At 40.0% G+C, this 22,885-nt stretch overlaps 1 long non-coding RNA gene across 3 annotated transcripts in view; it reads left to right on the top strand.

Moving 5' to 3' along the window:
* LOC114851912 (uncharacterized) overlaps window positions 1-22,885 on the top strand; it is a 70,554-nt gene that overhangs the window by 3,154 nt on the left and 44,515 nt on the right. The window contains exon 3 of one of the 3 annotated variants that reach the window (XR_003785285.3): window positions 366-6,986. The exons of the other annotated variants lie outside the window; for them this stretch is intronic. This is a non-coding gene — a long non-coding RNA (uncharacterized LOC114851912). Of the gene's footprint in view, window positions 1-365; window positions 6,987-22,885 lie in introns of those variants that run through there. 3 annotated transcript variants of the gene reach the window in all.

Raw genomic sequence — 22,885 nt, 5'->3', positions numbered from 1 at the left:
GAAAAGTGCTGCAAATTCTGTTGCTTAGCCTGTCACTTAGTTGATTCTGTTACATGAGTTCACTTTAGCCTGTCAAGTAGTTATGTTTATATTTTTGGCTTCAAAGTGTGTGTGTGTGTGTGTGTGTGTGTGTGTGTGTGTGTGTGTGTGTGTGTGTGTGTGCGTGTGCGTGTGCGTGTGCGTGTGTGTGCGCGTGTGAGAATTTGAATTCATTCTGAAACTTATATCAATTGATATTCTGTTGGCGTTGATTAATTAATTATGGCTACTGTGTCTTCAAAAACATGACCTAAGGTTGATAGACAAAAGTATAATTGTCTAGTTAACGAAATGATACTATTATTAACCTCCAATGTACTTTGCAGGAGTTCAGCTCTGCGATGTCCAGTTCTCCTCTTTAGCCCAATGTACTCCACAACAGTTGGGATTAATTATTCAGCTACAATTAGCGTGATGTCAATAGTAATTGCCATCAGTGCCATGCTCCTCTGACATCGAGGCAGGCTGTTGTGAGACTTCTAATGTTAAAATTGTTTTTTTTCACTCGAGTTACAGTATTTGTTAAGGCTTGCGTGAACTGTACACACATGCACACACATTCAAATAAACACTCTCACACACATCAGCTCAACCACACATCTCCACACCCACCCAGGGGCAGTCATGCATGACAGCACTTAAATAGCTTCCACTAATACACACATGCGTAAGCACACAAAAAATATACACACATGTACTTACATTACAGAAAACTGTTGAACCTAGATAAGTGTTGCTCATTTTTCGTTTAATATTGTTAATGTTTATCAATAGAAACATTTTCTGGATGTTTGCTGACTGTGTGGTAATTGCCCAGAGTCAACCTTCTGACAAACAAGAGACTGAGAAACTTGCAGTATGCATGTTCTAAAACAGGCTGCTGCTTTTATTGAAATAGATTGAAATTACATCAAGAAAATGTCCCCATTTTGCATCGTGACATGACAGCCGTTCAGTGCTGTACATTTTTTTCTTTAGTTGTTCTGGTCACTTTTTGGAATTTAATGTTTGTTCAAGAACAACAAACTGAAGTACATTAGTACAAATTTTTACTATCACTTATCTGACACATGAATGTGCTTTGAAACATGTATCCTATCATCATCATTCAGAGTGAAAGCATGTGTACACACAAATAAAGTACACTTATTCAGATGTTCAGAAGTTGATGCAGGTCTTATATTCCTCAACCATACTTTCTTTCGTGATGCTGTTTTATGTTGGTTTTGACAATGTTTCTGCTCTTGCTTCATTCATTCATCTATTTGTTTAGGCTTTTTTTGCTTCCCTAAATAGTGTTGTTTTGAAATTAGTCATGGAGTGACGGGGCTCACTTCTGTGTATGCATTTTCTTTTTTGCTGGTCTTTCCACTGGCAAATGATGAGCTCAAGACCTAAATAAACATAAAATAAACACAGTTTTTTCCAACAGACCTTAACAATTTAAATCAAGTAAATTTAAACTTGGAACCAGATCCTAAACATCCCTGCTATACATATCTCGATTCCAGGCGCTATGGCTGCAGGAAGTTACTGCAGCTTTATAAATGAAGTGATGATAATGTTGAATTTATTGTACATTAACTTGGACAAACTGCTGTAGCTTCAGGTCTCTGCATAACCAACACTACTACAGTATATATGCATAATAGAGTGTGTATTGAAGATTTGTGGGGTGGTCAGATAATGTTTGTGCCTTTTCTGTATTGGGTGTTGAAACATTGCACTTTGGGACCAGCAGTATTGATGGCGGTGATAAAGTTGTGTAATAATGCTATAAAGCCAGGGAAGACAAGGAGTTGCAAGAGGAGATTGGCTCAACAGTGTAACCAGTAATCAGTCAGTATGGTGAAAAATGACAGGGCCAATGTGAGTGGACAGAAATGGGGAATAAAACATGGGACTGATGAAGGCTGAACAGACCAGAACGGGAAGAGGGTGGGAGTGAGTAGAGGTGACCTGCTCTTAGAGGGCACAAGCGTGTCGCTTTTTCTTATTACAACCAATACGTTTCAATTTCTCATGACAACACCACTACTCATTTGGGGCAACATCTGTATTATAGAGCTTGGTGGAGAGAGGGGAGGTAGGCTTAATGTCCCAGTGGGTTTTGTAATATCTTCCTTAAGGAGGAAGGTCTTTAAAGACTTCTTCTTTTGTACCAGCACTTTTCCTTACCTGCATCTTGAGATTAAATCTATGCCTTGTTACCAGTTCATTTTAAGCTGGTGCGAAAAAAAGTTTGGATTTCGATACGTTTTGAATTGTTATTACATTTATATAATTTATAGAAATTATTCTTACTTCACTAAATAATGCATTGTCAGAACATTTACTTCTACAACTATCATTTAATTATAGTAAACGCTGTAATTTCTTAGCTATGAAACTCGGTGTGGGAAAGTAAATGTAACACTCTACCTGGTGTAATTAAGTAAAAAGCTACACTGGCTTTTGTCTTTGCTTCAGCTGTAGGCAATGAACTAAAGCTAAACATACTATAATGACGTTTTAGATGTCCAACATACAAAACCCTTCATTTTAAAATTGGTATTAAACAGAGCAATTTCTTACTTGCAGTTCTCTTTATTATCACTGCCCCTGCTGTGATTGAATCAGGTATATATCTTGTCTGCATAAAATGTGGCTCTATTAATGCAATGAGAAATCAGATTTCTATACAGGTAAATGTTCATAAATTTTTCTTTGGGTGAATCTGGACCGTTAAGCAAACTTAACAGGCAATCCAATTGAAACCACTCTTACTGTGCCCCCCCACCACCCTTTTCTCTCTCTCTCTCTCACACACACACACACACACACACACACACACACACACACACACACACACACACACACACACACACACACACACACACACACACTCTTTAGGTTTTATGCAGATAAGACTAAAGGCTTTCCCTCCCAGAGCTGGGCGGGTGCCCAGTATGCAGGAGTTTATCTGGCACAAGTGTCCCTCCCTCCATATTTCACTTCTCGATCTACTCTCTTTTTCTGATAGCTTTATCACTGCGGAGGGGTCAGATGCTGACACCAGCATAAGGGCTGCTTAAATCGCTCTAAACAACATCTATCATGGACCCTATAAAATAAGCTTCATGGCATGCACAATACTGTGGCCTTGTGCTTGGAAATGCTCGTCTATCATAGGGCTGCTTGACTCGAGGAAGCCTTTTTTTGATGATATGTACACGATTTAGAAGAGTAAGGTTCTGATTTCGCCTTAATCAGTCTTTATGAGTAATTTTAGGGTACAGACTGTATGGAAGCTCTATCACTCATGAACAGAGGAAGGTATGGCATTGTAGAGGTGATAGATGGCACTAGCCTACAGTTGTATTTATTGATCAGGAAGAAGCTTGATTGGCAAACCCTTTTGGATAGCTAAAAAATGTCAGTGACTTTACCAGTTTGCAAGTTTCAAAGGCACGACAGGGGGATATGAAGGGATAGGGGCAAAAGGGAGAAAAGGTGAATTCTAATTGATGTTGATTACAGGATTAATATTATGACATGGTGACAGGTTGCTTATATGGCTAAGATAAACTGAAACAAATGGAATGGTTGATGAGAGAGGGAAGATCATGTTATGGGTCTTAACTAAAAGAGTAAAGTTCAAAGTTCAACCAATTGTAGTAGTAAAAACTGTGCCAGTTCACCCTCATTTCTCTTTTCACTGCTTTGACTTGTTTAAAGTTATAAAAATGGTAGGATTTCCTGAATGCAAAGCAGATGCGAAAAAAGGGGTCTGGAGGAGCCAAAAACGAGAACAATCAATGACCCAGAAAAGAAAAAAATTATTGTCCAAGCCCATCACTTAATTTCTTTAAAAGCCCATTGAGAAGTCAGAACCGCTCAATGTGCATCCACTAAAGTTAACACTCTCTCTGTGCCATACAATTTAATTATTAGAACATGATTCATTCAGTGAGTGGTCACCCATTCGATGGGACCATTATAGGCCAACATATTATTTACAGCTCAAAAATCCTCCTTTTTGGTCAGTAATCGGTGAAGTGTACAAATGTAATTTAGATACTTGATTGAGGAAGAGATTTTGTTAATTAAGTGTTTTTGTAGAGTGCGTAATCACTCTGGCTGGCTATTCATCAGGAACAATGTGATGATTAGCTCTTGTGGCATTCGAAGGGCTGCTTATACACTGGAAAGAAGCAGTGTCTTATCTTAAAGAAACTATACAATAACTACTAATGATTTTTCAACCCATGAGAATGTTGTGGCAACCTGAATAATCAAATTCCACTTTAATTTTAACACCTGTAACTAAATGATATGGACACATACTATAGCGAGTACGTTATGAGCCTATGTAAACCTTTTCATTTCAGGTGGCGCAAATGGTGCTAACCCAGTTGCACTATTTTACAATCCTTTGCTTCAAATACCTATTAACTTCTGCTCCACGGCGCATACTGCATTGTCCAGAGAACAGCAACTCATCTGAACATTTAAACAGCATGTGGGAAACCCCTATAACTTCTAGAAAAGATGTCATTTAAGATTAGTGTTTTCTTAAGTTGCTCTAATTTCGATATGAAGTCTACCTATTTTTTACTTACTGTATGAGAATGGTTCAACCTAAGGTTGAGCAAAGATGTTTTTTTTTTCTTAGGTTCTTGGACAGCCACTGAACTGGTAAAATGGGATAATGCTAAAGTTTAATGATTAAAACCAGCCACTTATGAGTGGAAATTATGAAACCCTTGTGGGCAACCAGCACTTGAGTATTTCCTCTGAAATGGACCTGAGGCGATGGCCTAAGGGGCTGCTGAGAGGGCTGTGTTCCCCAGCAGATAGAACCATTCAACCTTGCATTACAGTATAGCACCTTTAGACACGGCTGTAGCACTGAATGGTTTGCCTGCTACCAAGACTGGTACAGTATGGTGATACAAAAGCAATGAGACATATCAATATCAAAATCAGGTCTCATTATATGATGCTTCAAAAAACAAACATGTACAGTAAAACTGGAACTGCATGGTCCATCAGCTTTTTTAAAAGCATTATCATGGTTGAACTCTATCAAAGGTTATTGATGGGATTATTGGTTTGGATTCAATTTACTAGAATAATGGAATATATTTTAAATCTATTGGTGTTGGTTACCTGCTTCAGCACTTTATCACTTCTACGTCATTTCTCTACATTAATGACAACTGTGCTGATTAAACAGCATGTATGGGTCCAAAATGGCCAAACATCTCAGGCTGCACCTCTGAGGGGTCTGTATAATGCATCATAATAAGACAATTTTGTCTGAGTGTCCTATTACGCTACTTTATAACAATCCCTTAGGTTCTCTATTGGACACTATACAATGCTAATGGTAAAGAAGAGAGGCAATTACTGATGCAGTACACACTACAATCGTTAATTTATTTTAACATATCATGCATAATTACTTGTTTTTAAAGCCTATTTGGAAATGCAGACGAACTGTGCAGGCAGCAGTGGAGCACAGTACCTTTGTCCCTGTGACTAACACCACTGTAACACAGACAGATTGCCCCCTGGAGTGGGTAAGTCTGAAAATAATCTGTCTCCCACTTTGTGGAATTTGCCACAGGGGGAGCAATGTCAATGATACACACAAGCAGCAGGAATCACTCTTTCACTTCTGTCAAAGAATTTAGCTCTTGGCTCCTCACATGATGAGCATAGTGCAAAAATCACTTCACTATGGCAAATAATAGCCATGAGGATGGTCAAGAAGGGATTGTAAGACCACCAGTGGTTACTGTTGACTTATGACGGACATGATTTTAGATTGCAATTGAATTTTGATGCCCCCTTTGGTAAAATGCAGGGACTTTCTTGGGAGCAGCTGAGCTTGGATAATGCTGTGGTGTCTAGGTCAGTCTACAGTGTTGGGTCAGGCTTTCACTGACACCGTTGTTCTCTAGAATGGGAATGCCCTTTAAAAATATCAACACTCAGACGTAATGTTTAAAGTTTGTTTAGTTCAACATAATCCAAAGAGCATTCAGCAGGTCAAATGGCAAGTCTCAAGTCCTACCTAACTATATTCATTTGTGTTCGTGGTCAACTGGAAAAGTGATTTTTGTTTACTTGTTTTATTTACTGCTCCCGATTCATGCAGATTGGCTTTGAGTGTTTGAATAGTGCTGCTTTTAATGAATGGCTGAAGGCAAAGAAGATGGTGAAAAATGACCAGTCAAGCGGTGGCTACACTTTTATAAACAAGCTTGGTTTCATTTGGTTTCATCTCTTTAAGCATCTCAACTCTTGGTACATACTGTAGCTCGCCTCTTTGAGTAGAAACATTTTCAGATATGGGCACACCAAAGGATCGTAACCAGCAACTGCAACTTATTTTATTTACTATCAGACTTGTTTAACAATTAGTTTTATTGCTTCGTGCTATGCATTTTTGCATCCTCATCATTGTCATGCAGATGTTCGTGCTTTTACCTTTCATTTCATTACCTTCCTTCTTTCCCTTGCAAGTTCATCGCACTGCATGTAGCTTACCTTGAACAGATGTGGCTCATTTATAATCACATTATATGACTTTGACATAAAAACTGAATACATATAGATGTCATGAATTTTTTTTTGCAATATGAAAGCAGTTGTTTGTTTGGATGTGTCTACAGATGTGGCCGTGGTCTGTGTTGAGACCTATATAAACTTTAAAGCATTAAAGCAGCAGATGTGCTCCTCTGGGAGTGTCTGCACAAGGAAGGCAGCTTGGAGTCATGCCAGTGGGCAGGCTGGAAACAATGCACATACAGAGAGGTGGACTGCTTTGTCTATAAGCGTCATACCTGTGCATGCAGTGCAAACATCCACAATTTAACTCCTTGTTTTTTATGGAATGTATTAATATGGTATCACAGAAATTGTGGGTATTTTACTGAATTTTTTTTTTTTTTTTAAATCCAAGTACAAGCAAACAGAAGCTTCCATTTACTATTATGTGCGCAAACCACTGAGTAGGCAGGGTGTTTGTGTAACGCACACCGTAACCTATAGCCATACATTCCCGTCTTCGACGTGTCTGCTCTGATCGTCAGCTCAGACATGCACCTTATATTTGTCGCCACTGTCTTTACTGTCATGCTTAACCGCGTGCACAATGCACATGCAAACACGCTGCTTAAAGGCTTTGTTTGTGCTTGACCTACAACATTCCTACTGTACAACACGTTTTTTCACAAATCTGTTTGATTAAGCTTGAACGTCAGACACGTTGGCCTTTATTTTGAGTACTTCATTTATGACCGCAGTCCTGCTCCAACCTTTTGTAGTTTATCCAGTTAAATTTTCCTTCTGTTTTGTTTGAAATGTGTAAAGAATGCAAATTAGCCGCTTAGTAACCACATCAATTACCCACCTGGCCTCTTATCAGTCTCACTATGTTGTTTGCAAAACACTCGTTACGGTCTTGTGGTGATGAAGGCGAACAGTCAGCAATGGAGTCTGCGTTGCGGTTCTCGCTGGAACCAATTAGTACTCAATGCCCGCTGTCCTCTGAGACCAGTAAAGTGGAGCTGGTTTAAAGCAATAATGTGTAACCCAGCCACACCTGTGTAATGTATGTATTTATGAATATTATTGAGCAAGGATTCTGTTAAGCATTACAAGACATCATCATAAAGCTACACTATGCTATTAAACAAGCATTTAGTAGTGTGCACTGCATGCATCATCCTTCAAAATAGGTTGCATGAAGTAGACATAGAGTAAGAGAAGTTGCCGCACAGCCAAATTTTATGTATTTTTAAAGATAGGTAATCTAACCACTACTGTACTTCTCCCGTGTCTCTAGCTCCTAAAAAGGTGACGTCAGACAATGAGAATCTTTCCGTTGTCTGACGTTGCCTTTCTCTAATCCTGAAGGAACAACCATGATCCGGTTGTTCACTGAGATGGGCCAGAGCATAGGCCCTGTATCTCAGAATGCCAGAGGAGAGAGATGGGAAGACTTAGCAATGGAAAGTGGAGGAGAAGCAGATGGAGGTGAAACTGATCTGTCTCTCATTATGTCCTCTGTCTTTGTCAGATAACCCAGGAAACATCTCAGACTTGTGCAGCTTTTAGAGGCTTGATTTAGATCCACTCTGCTCCTTAAGCTTGCTCAATGAAACAAAAGAATTATGGCGGTATTGTTAGACAGACACTTGTGTATCATTGAAAGGGAGCCATGTCTGTGTGTATGTGTGTGTTCATGTCACACAATCTGCTGTGGAAGCTGTCTGTGTCCCATGAAGGGAACGTAGCTGTTGAGTCCTCAGGAGGTTTATTGTAACCTCCTGCCCAGTGACTTTACTGACTTGAGAGACAACTTCCACGCAAAGAGCACAAAAGGTGAATATGTCTAGTCTGTTTGTCTTTGTATAATACCAGACCGACCCTTATATTTGACAAATATTTTATAATCAAGTGCTCTTAAGGTTGTACTGTAGTGTCATCGCCAGTACATTTCCTAGTGATTTCCACTTTCATGTGAGATATATTTTTCTTTGGTTTACTCGGTTTAGATTCGTTCAACTACCTAATAATGATTTTTAAACCCAAGGAGAATGTTGTGGCAACCTGAATAATCAAATTTCACTTTAATATTAAACTGCCACAAAGTAAGCTAATACACATTTTGTAAAACTGTACTTGTTTTACTCTCTTTGACCTGCTTTTAAATGTTTATCTCTCCATTTTTGATGACTTAGTGCACCTGTACATTTGGAGTCATGCTCAGTTCAGCCTCTTTTTTTCCTTCTCCTCTTATGCTTCAAATAAAACACTGTTTCAAAGACCACACCATATGTGTCTCTTTCACACTTTGGAACCTGCAATATATTTAGTTTGGTGGTAATCACTCACACACTGGGACAACAGAGGCAAAGTAGTAGCTAGTAGAGAAAACTGAACGGGGAGAGTCGCTGATGTTTTAAAACATGTATGGATGATTAATTACCTGGAGCTGCTGGAGGAAAATACTGGTTTTAAAGAACAGAGAGAGCGCACACTACACAAGTGATTCCTCTCCTCCATTGGAATAATTGAAATTTGATTAAAAGGGAAAAGGGAACCTTCTTTTGCCTGTTAAGCAGAATATCCACAGTGAAATGCAAAAGTATCCTTTCCCGCTTGAATATGGTAAAATGTCCATCAGAGTTTGTGCAGGGTCATTTGCCAAAGGACAAGAAGGGGAAGTCATTACTGCATTTCCTTTTACCTGTAACCTCCAACAAATGCATATTACATTGAGTGAGGTGCAGTCCATCAATTGCGACCATACAATTACAATTCTATCAACAAGGCTGTCAGGTTGAGCAGATCCCCAGGCTGGAGTTGGTAATGATGAGTTCAAACACCTGAAACGGGTCTTTCAAGTCCCCCGTGTGTGTGCGTGCGTGTGTGTGTGCGTGCGTGTGTGTGTGCGTGCGTGTGTGCGTGTGTGCGTGTGTGCGTGTGTGCGTGTGTGCGTGCGTGCGTGCGTGTGTGCGTGTGTGCGTGTGTGCGCGTGTGCGCGTGTGCGCGTGTGCGCGTGTGTGTGTGTGTAAAAAGAGACAAGGAATCAGGGAGTGTTCGACAGTAACGGAGCTAATGTCTCTCTGTTTGCCATTTTCCGCGCAAAGCCTATGCATTGATAGAGGTGGACTTCATGGTCCATGCAGCCAAACAACCTCAGCCTCATTTTTGTTGTTAACTATGGAGAAACTCCACTTCAGACCTGCTGCCCCTCTGTTATCTCATCTTGTTTTGGCAATTTGGAACAATAGACCTTAACAACAAAAGTCTCACTACAGACAACATTTGCATTAAATGGAAATGATGTCACATTGATCATGTGCTAATTTCCTTTAATCAGTATCCCCTAAACATCCCACAATGCACCATCATTTGTGTTTCCATCAGTTTGCAGATCTTGGCATAGGATAAAAGCGTTAGGATAAAAGGCAGAACAACAACTCTGATATGTACTGTGGATTTACAGGATGTGTGTTTCAGGGGTGGAGACAAATTTTCTGACCTTGGAAACACACACCACCTAACACTGACATGCCAAGGCAAATTCCTTTTCATTTGTAAATCTTGATTTCTTTTCACAAACCCACAAAAACATATCAGACAGTCCACTGTGTGTTTAAAAGCAGGGTTCATAAATTCCAAAATTAGTTTTTGCAATAGCCTGAACTGCACAGGATAACAGTGCTAAATAAATAAATGTCTGGCCTGGGAGATGGGTGGAGGTAGGACTTCAGGAAATAGTTTGCTTGGGGGTCTGAGTGGTTCCAGGTTGACATTCCATGTGATGGATCAGCGTGTCTTGGAATGCACAAGTGGTGATTTGAAGTGTAGCTCCAGTTTCAAATGGATTATCAAGTAGGAGTAAGCCCAACTGTAACTGTGCTCACATGGCTTTAATCACTGGAGCTCATTGCATGCTATCAAAATCACTGGATCCCACCTATTGATTTAAGGGGTGTTGGTGTACCACAAGGTATCGAAGGGTTTTTGCACCTTTTTATAAACAAATACATGACATGGACCGCTTTCGAAGTGCCAGAAATAAGAATAAAAGAGCTAAATATTAGCTTTAAATAGTTTTATTTTCTAATGCTGTTACCTTATTTATAGGGATCTTTCATTGCTGAAAAGCAAGTTGTGTTATAAAAATTGGATGTTTTATTAGCTAAAATGTACAACGTTTAACATTTGATGGTCTATGTCCAGAGAAGATCCTACAACATCCAGAGTGCATTGTGCTCTGATGAATCTCCAGAGCTGCTGCAATTGGTCCTACCTGTGCCACTGACTGCAGGGCGTGTGTGTGTGTTTACTAGTATACTACTAGTATACTAGTATAATCTACTAGTATAATACACATTGTTTCTAAGTTGTTTAGAAGCCTTTAATTTTAGACCAAAGCAGACAGTTGCTGGAAAGCCACATCCAATAGCCAATCCCTCTTTTTTCTTTATCTGCTGTTAGTGGCTGGGAAACCAAGAGACTCTCTGACAATCCGGCCGATATTGCCTACAAAATGAAGTAGAATCAGTAAATTAGTATTGGAGATGCCAGCCACTCAAAGCTAGTGCACAAGCTAACATTAGCAACTTAAGCTAGTGCTATGCCCATTAGCAACGTAAGCTAACACTAGGCCCAACACACAAATCCCGACATTCATCAGCTCTAACTTTACTTTAACTTCACAACACAAGATAAATAATAAAATGTTCAATATACTTACTCAGTGCTTAGTTGACCATTCTATCGTGGGCGTTTTTTTCAGTTTCTTCTTGGTGTCCAAAACTGATGATTCGTAACACAATTATGTTCCCCCGTCAGCAGTAGAATCCACAACTTCAACAAAGAGAAACGGGCAGCAGTGAAACCCATTGCAGAACAGGTATTTTAGCTCAGCTTTGATCTGCTTGGTGTAGAGACACCACCAGTTGTCTGTGCATGCAGCTCCTCCCCACTCTCTGTTGCTCCCGCTCTTGGCTCCTTGTGGTCACCTTTCGGCTTGAGGAGCCTTGTCTTCCTTGGCATCTGCACTGTATTCTGTCTCATACAAGTAACTAAAAAGAAAGTAGTAGAACTTCCTGTCTTCAAAATAATCTATAGCAGGACCTCCGGCCATTGAATATTATTGTTGTCAGTGTATGCAAGGATAAACAATGGTGGAGAGGGCAGTTGAACTACAACAGGTTGGCTCTGCCTCCCTCTCAGCCTGACTGTTGCTGGGGCAGGTACAGTGGCAGCGGTTCAAAGTGACTAGGGTTTTTACTGCAGTACCGACGCGTCGCCACGGTGCAGCGAGTGCGTCGCTGACTAAAGATTTTTAATCCTGCAGTCGGCTGAAAAAAATCAGGACGCTAGTCTCGTTTTAACCACCAGGTGCGCAGCGTTGATTAGAAGCCTCCAAAGCACTACAGCGTAACTGAGGTCCGACTGTTCATTTCTACCTGTAACACACACACCAGACCTATTTTACTATTAAGTTTTTACTATTAAGTATCTGTTGTGTACTCAAACGTGGGGAGTATGAAGGGCAACAACTTGTTGATGGCTTAGCTGTTTTCTGTTCACTGCAAAGTTATAATTTAACGGTTTAAAACAGGCAGCGCCACAGCAGCAACACGTTCTTGTTTTTATTCTCCTCAGCTTTTTCGTGTCTTTAAATAGAAGGCGTCTCTTAAAAATATGTACACACCCACCGCTCTAACATCTGATACAACATATTGACTTCATATAATACCATGATTATGCGTCGCGGTTTAATTTATATAATTTGAATGCGCATGGCCAAGTAAAGACGTAGAGCGCAGTCCATCTGCGACTACAGCCGCTTATTTAGGTTTTAAACTTCCACAACTTGTTAATGAATGTTTTCCAATAGTCGTAGATTTTACGTAAATAACCGTAATAATCATAGGAATTTGTTTTACAGCAGTTGTCGATCGTAATTTTGACAGGAAGCCAGAAATCAGCAGATCTACAGCGACGCATTACAGCAGATTTGTTTGTTCCTACGCGTTTACTCTGTGTCTGCAGAACTGCAGTTTGACTTGTTTTGACTGTGCGTGTCATTGTGACTGAGTGGCTGAGAGCACTTATTTGACCCGTGTACGTTTCAACATTTTCATTTCCCATCCGTCCATCCAGCCACTTTCACCGGCGTTTTCGTTTCTCTTTCGATGAGCGGCAAACGGATTTTAATCGAAGCACCGCCTTACAAACCAATAAAACAGGCAAAAATATTTGTTTTTTACTAAAGGCACGGAATTGGAGTTAATATGTTTTTATTGTTTAGAGACAAACGGAAAACACAAAAAGTTGTTCTCTCGTTACCTCTGCTTATAATTTGGTGGAGACATCAAACTCTTACACAAACACGTGATGTCTTTCGGAGTCATGTGTCCAGATAGAGAGTGACCAATACATAAATGTATGGATGTGCAAATGCAGGCTACGAGAGAAACGGGGAGTGGGGCACTAGATGTAGCGAGAATTTGTTTTGACTGTGCGTGTCATTGTAACTGAATGAGTGGCTGATGTGACTTCGGCCCGTGTATGTTTCAAAACTTTGATTTCCCATCCGTCTATCTATCCTGAATAAAAGCACCGCATTACAAACCAATAAACCGAACAAAAATATTTTTTAACAAAAACACACGGACTTGAATTTAAAGCTGTTTTTTTCGTTTAGAGAAAAACGAAAAACAAAAAACCTCTGCTTTTAATTTTTAATCGAAGCTCATCCGTGGATGGGTCGCGGGGCAGCAGTCTTAGCAGAGAGCTCCAGACTGCCGCTCAATGAAACTCGAGATTGAATGATATGTGATGTGTTTCTCCCTAAGATGACTTGAATCTGAGTTCGACCAAGCTTTTGTTTGTCTCGTGTTTGCTCATAGTCGCAAAGGCAAACTTCTCATCCCTCCCCTCCCCTGTAGAGGCGCATAGACATGCTAATGTATTGCTACTACTCGATCAGCAGGTGAGAAAAACTTCAGCTCCAGGACAAAGCTCCGTGGGAGACAGGGCAGCATCGGGCGGCGTGATCAGCTGCAGGTCTAAGACTCATTAATGCAGCAAGTAGTTTGTTCTACATACGTTTACTCTGCAAAAATAAACGTATGTATTTATCGTAGCTTTCTGATCTAAGTTATTTGTAGCACTTCGACATTCGTTTAAAATATGCAGTGCATTTTAAAATGAAAATACTATTATTTTTATTTATTACCTTTTATTGTAAACACAGTATTTGCACAATTTGGACTGGCGAAGATTTGCGCTTCTTTCATAATAATCATGGATAATCAAGGAAGAAACTGCAGTTCATAGATGTTATTCAGGGACGGTTTGTAAAGATTCAGTGTGGTTTTCAACTGAACTGTCAGCCAAGGACGTGCATTATCAAATGAATTCGCCTGTCAGCGGGGAAGACATCAATTCTATTCAGTCGCTCTTCAGTCGCTGTTGCCGTCTCCTCCCCAGTTCACACACCTTAACACTAGGACTACTGCGTTTTCTAAATATACCAGTTCCTACTATAAGGTGTTCCTACGAAGTTAACCAGCTGTTTATTTCGTTATTACTCCTTTCACCTGTACCACATAAAGTCATTGCAAAGCTACAGCCGTGTTCCTACTAAGTTAACCAGCTGTTTATTTCGTTATTCCCTCTTTCATGTCCGTCTGGTGAATGAAAGTGGGCGGGGCCATCCACGTCCCAGAGCAGGGACACTGGGGGAAGGGGAAACACGCATCAACACGCAGGACAAAGATCTGCGTTTCTCTGCTACAGCCTCGGCTGCGTTGGGTTGTTAGTCTCCCTTTCACCTCTACCATATGAAATGTGTTCCTACTAAGTTGATCAGCCGCTTTCAGAATCAGAATCGTTTTTATGAATCATAAAATCATCGTTTTTTGAACAGGGCAAACATTATTTTTATTTACAAAAAAAATTAAAACGTTCACGTGATTTGTAAATGCTGCACTGAGCTCTTTTGCTTTGACGAGTTTTGTGTCTACATGAAAGCGGGCAGAACAAAATCCGAACCAATGAATACGTTTCTAGAGTGACCGGTGATGCCGCACGGGTTGCTCTCAGTTAAAACAGCTGTTTGAAGCAGGGAAAAGTGAGTTAGCTGTCCTTGTCGATGCCTTGACAATGTTTTATCATCGGCTAGATCTCTGAGCCCTGACTTTTATGTCTTCTTTGGATTAAAAAACAAATGTTGAATGTTCTCAAATAATATAATATTGCCGCCCTCCGCGGCTCCCAGTGTTTGTTTTTTTCATTGAAACGTGGGTGTTACCGGTGGCAGACCTCTGGTCTAGATCATCCTTATTCACTTTTTTAAATAGTAGTTGTGTGACCTTAGTTAGTATTCCTTTTTATTTTTTTATTTTATGTTTGGGAAACGTGACATTTTAGCTACTGTGATTTTATTTGTAATTAGTTCCTACCTGTCCTTGTTGACGGGGGACAGGAAAAAGGTGACGTACATGTACCGTACTGTCTTGCCGTGTGGTGCATTAAAGAAGCATTCCACGTAAAGAAAATTGCCCGTACCAACAGCGAGAAATCAGGCTTACAGTAGCTTGTCTGCCACAAATCAAACGCTGCACGCGGGAGGGTGCACTGTCAGGTTATTATTTTCGGTTTTAAACTGCCATAATTTGCCATAACTTACTTACTTTCATAACTATACTAAATACTATAACGCGACCAGCGGTTCATGGTCTTGGCGATCCATGAACTAAGTAATATAACGTTGTTATCTCGTGATCACATGATGATGATGATGAGACCCTGATTTTCTAATAATTAAAATTAAAAACTGCTTCCACTCAGACTCGAACCCCGGACAAAAAAAACTTTGTAGCCATGCATGTTAACCACTAGGCCACCCAAGACCTGATCAGTAGTTGTTTTACAAGAGGCTATATGACACAAGCAACTACGATGTTTTAGGACCAAAAGTGGGAGTCAATCGCCACCTACAGGCCAGAAGTACGTAACACACTCCTCCCGCAGTACAAACCGGGCACTGACGCGGCAGATTTGAAACCCAAACACGGTGGGGGTAGACACTTTTACCGGCTGCCTCTGTACAACAAAAATCAGGAAACACTAGATGTAGTCTATGAGCCCGCGGTAATCTGCCAGGGCAGCTGAAAATGCCACGTTTTACATTATCTTTAGGTGCCCTGGTGGATTTAGGCAGAAGAATAATTGATGATTTCTCTGCAAAGAAAATATGGAAGAGTACGAGAGTCCCTTGATTCTGAAATTCCGTATTTCTGCTACTTAAGCTTACTTACTAGCTTTAAACCCCCTAACTGCAGCTAATTTGTGGATTTTTATGGACTTATTCTTTCTGCCTTAAATAAATGGCTAGTTAGCCAGTTTTTGGCTAGTAGCCAAAGAAGATCATAAAGACGTTTCACTCATTCGAACACGCTATTAATTATGTAACAAAAATTATGTTACAAAAAACCTTAACGTTTTTTTGTGTATGGTAAATATTTAACGTCACAACGTGGACTCGTGGAGCTTATAAACAGGTGTGACCAAGATATCAAAGTATTTTTTTTTTCATAAAACCTAGCTGTGCGGCTTAAACTTGGGTGCGCTCTATAGCCCGGAAAATACGATACTACTCTACATGTTTTTGGTCAAACCCCATTGAAAATTGTTCTTTTTAAGTATTTACCAAAAGAAATACATTGCAAAATCTATACTATCAATTTTGTTCAAAAATCAACAAAAATACCTGCATTTCCAAAATAACTGATTTTATGTTCCCTTAAAAAGAGAACGTAAAGTGTTAATATAATTGATATCTATAAAGAGAAACTGCCACAGGCAAAGTCATTGTTGTGTCTGCTGAGCGCATGGAGCCTGTGTACTGTATGTCTTGAATATGTGAGTTTTTCTGCCTGTAATATCATAGGAAGGTGTTTTTTAGAGTTTATGGTCTGCTGTATTAGCATACATATTTACTGTAGCAGAATGAAGGGGACGCGCTGCTGTAAGAATCAGAAAAAAACTCCACATATCAGACAGCTTACAAGTTAATCCACATTTTATCATGGCTGCTGAGCTGGCGAGGGGTAGATTAAAAACAACATGTTTTTGAGCAGGTTCATAAATCAACTATATTAAAGGGGAGATTAGTTTGCCTCAGAGATTAAGTGTGAACTCACTACATTATCTTCTGCAGGTTTGAATTTGTGCAGAGAAAAGTGTAATCTATGCTAGCACAGCTGTTTATTAGGCACACTAAGCTGAAGTCTAGTATGTGGGCTCCTCTGTTGTTTGTAAATGGCGTTTAATGTGTGTAGTTGTTTCAGGAATATTTATAATAAAGCAATACACTTCCACAGCAGGATAAACTGCATTAATTGTACCAAAACTAACCTCAGTGTTCGGTTTCGCAGTTATTGGCACTTTGGCTTGACGTGACAAATTATGCACACAGTGTTGCCTAATTAAGGCAAAAATGCCTGATAGGTAATGGCTAAAACATCACCATATAAAAGTATGTTCACAAATTCATGTTCATGTAGTATGTGTGGCATGAGAGGCTTTAAGGAAAGCCTCTCGGATACCTTCAGTGTTCAGCTTTGTAGTAGGATGAGTGTACATGTAGTGTGGACCCCCTGGCCAGCTTGGTACCCAGCGTACAATAGCAGTAAAGCTGTCTTAAATGACCAGTGATAAAAGGGTCTAATGTTACTGTCCAAACAGTATTTGTACATTGTTATATAAACCTTGCTAAAGAGTACAGCTTTGTCTTTTTTCACTCAGCCACAGAGGCGTTATACCCGGTGTCTGGATTGATTATATATAGTGTAGTAATAGTTCAAAGTTTTGGAAAGACTTTATCGAGCACTTTGGTGGGACCCTTGTGTGTCGAGCATTGCTTCCTGTTGAAATTGTCAGCACATGTGTAATAACACTTCACACATTTTGATTGCTGTGACTGCTGCCAAAATGATAGCAATTCATAGCAGGTCATCAAATGGACAAAACCATTTGAGCTGTGAAAGTATGTGTTTTCTTCAGCCTTTGTCTTTGAGAAAACACAAGTGATAGGCTATTTAGCCTAAAGGATCTTTTCAATTATGATGAGTTTGTCCATCAGTAGAAATGAATATTGAAACCAGAGTTAGAAAATGTCTGTACTGCTTAGCCTGAAGCATTTGCAGTCCTAAACCCACACACAATGTAACATGCACATATCCACCTCTCTCTCTCGTCCAAACCAACCCTAAGCAAACCTGCTCTAACACCTCTCTGGGGAACTTGTCGGTTGGCAGCTTACGGACCACACACGTACGCACACACACAGTCACTCAAACACAAATGCACACACAAGCAAATCGACACTCTTCTAATTTCATATCCATAGCAACATAACCTTGAAGGATAAAATGCAGGACTCATTTAAATGCTAATTTGTTTGTTAACATAACATCAAGATTCCATGCGGGACAGGTTACGGAACTAGGCTGTCACTTGATATGTATATTTTATTCTACTTTATTATTTTTATTGGAACTTTGATTATGATAATACAAAACAGTAAATAAAACATTAATATAAACAGGAAGGACTTGAGCAACATCTTATGTATTCGGATGCTTATTACCAGGTGGGAAATAAGAATGAAGAGAGAATACAGGAAGCTAGGGGGGTGGAGGTAGAAATGTCAATAAAGGCACTGATGGGCCAAATCATTTTTATTTGTTTCGTACTTTCTGTACCCACACTTTAACCTCAAAGGCAATGAACAAGTGCATTGCTAACCACATGTATAGTGATTGTGGTATGCCTTCTGTCTGTTTGCAGGCTAGTTAATGGAACAAGCCTTTAACTTGATGAAAGCAAAATCCCCAACACAAATACCTGATGTCAGTTGTGGAAAAGCCCGGGGGGAGGGGGGGTGAATTTGAATGGCAAATTCACTCAGTTTTCAAGTTCCACTGGAACGGTTTTGTCCAGTGGGTGTTGTGTACAGTATGTGTCTCTTTTGTACTGTGCAAGGGCAAAAAGAGATATTGTTGAGTTTGGAGATAATGGATATTACTTTGACCAGGTATGGGTGTTGTCAGTTGGGGCAAAATTGTTGTCCATAAAGTGGCCTGTACGGCACAAAACTATAATGAAAAAAACAGATTATAGTCTTTTTTATTTACAAAATTGCCCATCTACTTTATTGTCTCAAAATTAAGCCAGTGTATCACTGCCTTTCATGGTTGTAGTCTCACTGTGAGTTGTCTGATGGCAGAAATGATCAATCGGGCTATTGTGTGTGCGTGTGTGTCTTTGCCAGCAAGACCTTATCCAATCTCCCCTGACTGCCCTATCAGTCTATTTGTCAGTCTCTTTGTAAAATGCCCTGGTGACACAAAGGCCTCCAGTGTTCTCTCATCGGAGATGGTCGTGGGTCGTGGCTGTATAAAGTCTACTCCTGCTTCCAGCAGCAATCATAGCACTCTTGTGAATGTGAAACGTTAACAGGACAAGCACTTTAGTGGGAGTGTGGTGATAGTAATGGGGAGGGAAGTTGATCTGGCAGGGCATGAGTTTTCATTACCAGTCTCTGCCTTATGAAATAGGATGTGTTTATTTGGCTTAGTTTCCCCAAAGGGCTTTAGGCTTCTGCAGTGGGGAGGTGTTCTGGCAAATGTTTAAAAGTGTGATTATTATATCACTTAACATGGCTCATCAAAGAGGCATCACTTCTGAGAGCATTTAACTAGTGCAACTAGCCGTGGAAAATGTTACTTCTTGTTCGCCTGCTATGTCATGGGATGGATATGGTAACAGAGTAGGCCAGTGTTTCCTGGCTTGTGGTTGTCATTTTGTGCTATTTGTGTGCTGTGTGAATGTGTGCGCACATACATGGGCATGTATGTGTCTGTGCATGATTAGTTTGGTGTGCACGTGTGTGGTCTAACTACAGGCCCACCCGTATGTTTTTATGTCTGTATGGGTTTCATACCACATACAAATGCACTTGCGCTCCAAAGACGTAGTACACTTTCTGTTTTCATTTCTGACTGAATGGGCTCACTTCAGGAGTGTGCACAGACTGAGGGAGAGTCTCTGGTGATCTATAGAGTAAGTGGTTTTGGACGAGCCTCCTCTTGATGTGAGCCCCACTCCAGCTCGACTTCTAATATGTCAATGTCGGCTGTAATATGCTGAACCATATGTTGGCTGTTGGGCCTCTTATGCTGAAGCTAAGACTTTGCCTTGTCACATTGGAGGAATATTTTCATCATTATACATTAAAGGAATCCCCCTGTGTCATCGCATACAATGGAAACATGGCACATTTTCACACAAAATGGTTTTGTTCCTGTTCCCATATATCATGACTGAGGTGTTAAGTTGTTAACAAGCAAGACTATGGATCATATGACTACCTGAAAAGTCCGGGATACTATAAAGTACTTTTTTATTCTGCTGACCTTTGGGATATACTGAACACTTGTTTAGGTCTGTACAGTACAGAATGTTATAGTGATGACTATTTTGAAATACAGTGATCATTAAATGTTTTAAAAAAAATTGACAGTCACAGATTTTTAGTACCAGATGTGAGGAAAAAGCAGTCTAACTGTAAAGAAAACTTAAAGAAATTATGACTTCTCCAAGAAGTTTTTTTCTTTATTTCTTGCACTAGATTTTTTTTAAATTCAGAAAGCATTCAATAACCAGCCACTATTTTTTTAGACTGGGTGCTTAAGTAAATATACCTGAGTGGTGGCCAAAGATCAAGGCTGCAAATTAAGGTGTGAAATAGCAGAAATAAAGCCTGCAAAATGATTAGTGATTGAAATCTGACAGCGTTACGGTACCTTCCCAGGCACCCATTTACATGCATGCATGAGTAAGGCACACAATCGTACACACACGTGTTTTCAATGAGCCAGGACAGGCAGAGTGTAATGGTAAGTGGCAGGAATGGGGTTAGTTTTCCCATAGGTACTGGTGCACTGTGGTGGGCAAAGGGTTTAGAAGTTGGTCCAAGAGAGTGTATGTGTATTTACATATGGGCATGCCAGAATGTGTTTGAGATTTGGGTTGTTTTCATAGTAATGTGGGTGGAAGGAGCAGGACCCACCCTGAGACATGAACAGAGGGCTGATTGTGCAGCACACAGTGGGCTGGAAGGCTTGAGTTGGCTTTAGGGAGAAGGTGGGACAGACTGTTTGCCCAAAAGCTGCACTGTGACAGGTGCCAAGGAGACTGCTGTCAGATTATATCCCTCACTACAGTAGACACCATAACCACCAAAGATAAAGTGATGTAAAAATAAACACAGACGTGGATTCCTTATTTTAATATACTACTGCCTGATTCAATGATTGATCCTGTAAAAATTATCATGTTTGAAAGTCTAGCCGTGAAAGCTGAAAATTTACCCCAGTCTTGAGTTGTGATCTAAACTATCATCTTTCATCGACTATTCTCAAAATCACATCTTTCCCTTCTCACCTCTCAGGCTTGAAGTGTAATTTCCCAGTTCTAGAAATGCTACCAAGGGACACGTTGGGGAGATTACGAGGTTAAGGCTTCATTTTGTCCCTGAGCTGTTGAGAAAACGAAAAGCAACAAACTTGAGTGTGACCTGTGCTGGTTTGTGGTTCCAGGGAGATCCCAGAGCAACCCCCAAGGCCCTAAGGTGTCTGAACTCTTCCACTCACTTCTCTCTCAGCCTCAAACTGTTATTGAGCTGGGGGCCTAGAGGGGCTGGCTGGAAATATTGTTTAATGTTTTTGAACAGAGAGAGGCAGGAGTAAAGCTGCATAGGTCCAAAAGTCACAACCCTAACTGTACAAGGTAACTCATGCAATTCGCACTGTTTGTGCAAATATGTGCTTGATGTGCAGATGGACCTGAGAAAACCTGAACTAAACAACTTGTGAGTGACGTTGTGTGGCATTAACCGTTAATTTGCTTTCAAGTCAGGTTAAGTGAACCTATTATTATTATTAGAGAAGAGAGAAACAGAGAATGGGTTTATAGTACAGGTATATCTTCTTAGGTAATTGGTGAAAAATGTTGCCACTGGCGCCATGTAATCTCTGCTTAAAAAAATGAAGAGGATAAAACAAGTTTTTTTAAAAAATTTGTTTTAAACTGGTAATAGATTTTAGTTAAGACAAAATGCATATAAATGTGGCTACTGGTTAAAGCACAGATGACCAGTGGAGTTGTCCATTCCGTTTAAATCTTTATTTTGTGTTTCTACCTCCTCAAAAGGTTGATTGACCACCACTCCAACAGTGCACCGTGCTTCCACTTCGTTGTCTTTTTCTTCTCACGTCCACAACACATCTAACCACACAGTGTGAGGCATTCAGGAGAAACCAGTAAAATACATTGCTTATCAAAAATTACAAATTGAACAGCAAAAATAAGACCCCAGCGAACTAAACATTGTGGGGTGTCTGAAAAACATACTGTATATTGACTAGTAATGAACACTGTATATGAAATAAACAAAACTAATTTAAAATACTCTAGTCTCTAACGTAACACTTAAAACATCATTACTACTGTGAGTACTGGATAAAATTGATTTTCAATTAGTTGATGTGGCACCAAGAAACAATTGGAGCAAGATGAAATACTCGACGTTTAGGTGCTCCTAAACTAGGGCCTTACAGGGAACCTTCATTCCTGTGTAGTCCCCATCTGCATCATGATAACACAGGCAGCATGTTACCGCCTTAGAGCGTCAGGGTGTGAGAGGTTTGGCAGACGTATAAATTACACATAAAACCTAGGGGGTGTAAGAGCATTAACACGAACAGGCAAACGCCTTATTAATAATGTTTAAGTGTGTGTGTGTGTGTGTGTGTGTGTGTGTGTGTGTGTGTGTGTGTGTGTGTGTGTGTGTTTGACAAACACACACACACACAATCTTAATCTTGTTAGCTGTACTTTAGTCATTGTCAGTGGCGACAATGTTTTTTTTTTTTCAGGTTAGAACATCACCGGGAGAAAATAAACCAAATGATTCACAAGAATCATGGCACATAAATGAGATTTAAAATGATTTTCACCCTTAACAGCATTCTGTGTAGAGTTAAAGAGAAAACTGTTACTGACAGCAGGACATTACACACAAATTCCCCTGGCCTTCCACCTGCATTCATAAATATCCCCTTGCCTGCTTCCCCTAATTACCTAGCATGAGCATGGCTGTTTCTACTTTCCTCTCACATATAATAGAAACTGCTTTTTAATATCCAGGCATCATAAAATGTCATGCTGACTTAACAGACACGAGGAGCAGAAG

This window comes from Betta splendens, chromosome 3 (assembly GCF_900634795.4).
Source record: "Betta splendens chromosome 3, fBetSpl5.4, whole genome shotgun sequence".
NCBI classification, from domain to species: Eukaryota; Metazoa; Chordata; class Actinopteri; order Anabantiformes; family Osphronemidae; genus Betta; species Betta splendens.
This window is presented reverse-complemented; position numbering and strand designations above follow the sequence as displayed.